The following is a 3,204-nucleotide window of genomic DNA, read 5'->3' on the forward strand; positions in this document are numbered from 1 at the left end:
TCTCTCTCTTTCTCTCTCTGTCTGAAACAACCCACACTTGTTGACTGAGAAGAATATTCAGAGAGCAATGTTGTGGCATTCATATTCATTTGATAATCTAAACTGAGGTTATACTCTCAACTGCTCACCAACCAAGGTGCCTCTCAGACTGATTCAAAGCCACCGGCGCTCTAAATCTAAATCGTCGGTGGATTAGCAAAGCAAAAGGTCATGTTCAATCCACAAAACCACACACACACACACCCACACAAACACTTTTCCACCACATTTTGGAGCCAGAGTCTTAGTCCCAGTACGGTTCACTGGGCAAGTACCAAAGGAAGAGGAACACAGCAAACGATTTAGCTCTTAAAACATAGAGAGTAGATGAGAGACAGACAGCATGAGTTGGAAAGACAGACAGGGTTCATAGAGAAAAGAAGAGAGTGAGACAGAAAGAGAAAACGGCAGACAAAATGTGTATCTAGGGGAGTTGGTGTTGGGGTGAGGAGGACATAAAATCAAGTCCATTCTGCGTTATATCCACAGGATTCATTGCTTATTTATCAGTTGTTATACAGAGACAGAGAGGGTGGGGAATGAAAAATTCAGACAGCAGGCATGGCCTTTTCTCCTTTTAGAAATCGCAAGATTACACACACTGGGCGGTAATGGCTCCCGCATGCAGTCATGTGTGCGTGAAACAGAGAGGGAGAGATTTGTGGAGGATGGCTATTTCTCCGCATCTCTGACACAGCAATTAAGCATCTGTGTGAGTGTGTATGTGTGTGGGTGTGTTATTGAATCACATAATCTAACTGCTGCTATATATCTCTGAGTTATGTTAATTATGTACAAATGTACAAAGATCCTGCAGTATATACAGGGTTTGTTTGTTTTAAATGTCAAATTAAATATAAAACCCGCTGTTACTGTGAATGTGAGCAATGGAGAAGTGTCTGTTCTTGACGTTGGTTGTACTTTTAAATTTATAGGAAAGAGCTCCAATGAACTACCAACCTCTCCAAGCTTGGACAGCTTGTGTTTATATTTGACAGTCTGAGTAATGTCCATATTGGTGGTGAGGGGTCTCGGGCACACCAAAATAAAGGATTGAAATATTGCCAAGGAATGTTCTGTATATGTTCTGCAACACAGTAGCATTACAGAAATTGAGCAGCAGTCTTTGTTTATGCTCAAGAACGGTACTGCTGTCAAGTTTACTATATTCTAGTCTTCTTCAAAGCAGACTTTAAACTTGTCACATCAGGAAAAGCATGTTCTTCATCCATTGTATTCAAGTCTTCAAGTAAATCAATACCAATACCAGGACCCTGAAACTGAAGCAGATGGAATCACTCATTCATCTTAAACTTTATTATCTACTCCTGTGCTTTTCCTGCTGTAACATGTAAAAAATCTGTGAAAAGAACATATTGAGCACTCAATACACAGTATTGACTTTATTTACTACCACTGAGTTCACATTTGTAGTTTGATGTTCTTTTTAAAATCAATTTTCTTAAGAAACGGCAAACAATTGAAGAAGAGAAGTGGTTGGAATCTCTGGAAAATGGTAGTAATGTGACCTTGAAATTAGTTTCTTATGTCAAACTACTCTTTCCAAGATAAAGAATGAGTGACGAATGAAACGCTCAACACATTCGTATTTTCTTGGACTTGTGACAGTTCTAAGCCAATTTCATGTCTTTTTCTGTACTGATCATTTTTTGTGTTCTTTTGTGTGCACAAAAACCCACACAGAAAAAAGCAGGTAAATAACCGCATTTCATTGTCCACAAACATTTATATTAGGGCTATAGAGAGAAGCAGGATTTTATAAGAGGGAGGAGGTGGAATAGGAGGCGGCGAGAAAAGCAACTACAGGGAAAATCTGAGCAGGAGAAGAGCAAGGAATGGGAATGAGAGGAGGTAACAGGACAGGAGATTGAAACAGCAAGATAACAAGAGGAGAGGAGGAGAAGGGTTAGGAAGGTTTGGTTTGCAATGTTAGTTGGAAAGCCTTGTATCATGTTCATAATTCATGGAATCCCAGCCGCTTCTCTGTATACTGCAACTAAATTCCACTGTTGGGGAATTATGGCCAGGGACCATAAAATAGGCACACACATACACACACACACGACATGTAGTAGAGAATAAGGGAGGGGGGGGATAGCAGAGGAACAGGAAGAAGTGAAAGAGAGAGAGACTACAAGAGATGCAGTGGAAACACAGAGTGAGAGAGTGAGAGAGTGAGAGAGAGAGCACACTGCTGCAGGATGAGGGGTAGATGAGGGGGATGATTCAAAGCATGTCATAAAACATCGATACACCTCCAAAGGCCGTGCTATGAGCTCTGCTTACACTGGAGGCGATTATGCCTCTAAATAATTCACATAGCCTGCACAACCGCTTATTCATACAAATACAAATACAAACAAAATGCAAAAACACATAAACACACACAAAAATGTATACTGCTGCAGTGCACGTGGACAGGACATGTATATACTTTATGCTTTATGCCATGTGTTTTCATTTAAATACAAATATTGGAGGTTTGTTGGAGTAAAACTAAGAGACAACGGTCAGAAGGAAAAGATTTCTGTTTATATTTTGCTAGTCAGACCAGCATCCAGATCCTGGGTGAAAGACCCTCAGCTAGAAAGCAGCTGATGGATTGTTAGGCTGTTTTAGTTATGATGCAGACTCTTGCTGAGCTACACAATATCAGCAGTGATGGAAGAATATTGTCACAAACCTCACTTTCACAACAACATCTCAATCAAAACAGTATTGATAGATAGTCCCACATCAGGTGTAACTGGAAGTTACTTTTGACAGAGCTAGCAGTTTACTCACGCTTCCAGTCTCTGAGCCAAGCTACAGTACGTTAACCATGTTCCAGACCTGAAACTAAGATGCAATGTTGTGAGACAAGTGGTCCTTGTGTCATTACAGGTAAATTATGGTGACTGTAAAGAGAATCAATAATTGATATTCCAGCCAATTTACCTTGTGGGTGGAATGCTAGTGTGACAGTAATTCCTTGTTGCAATTCGATGTCGAAATAAGTGGGAGTTTGAATGTATCCACATCAAAGGGAATCCGTCATAATCGGAGAGGTTTTCATGTCTGAAGCAGTGCTGTTGTATTAATGCCATCACAAAATGGCTATTCATGTCTCTGCCAGGGAGGCCTCGGTTTGATATCAACTCCTCT

This window comes from Morone saxatilis, unplaced genomic scaffold, assembly GCF_004916995.1.
Source record: "Morone saxatilis isolate NCDOM2014 unplaced genomic scaffold, NCSU_SB_2.0 Contig21, whole genome shotgun sequence".
NCBI lineage: Eukaryota > Metazoa > Chordata > Actinopteri > Moronidae > Morone > Morone saxatilis.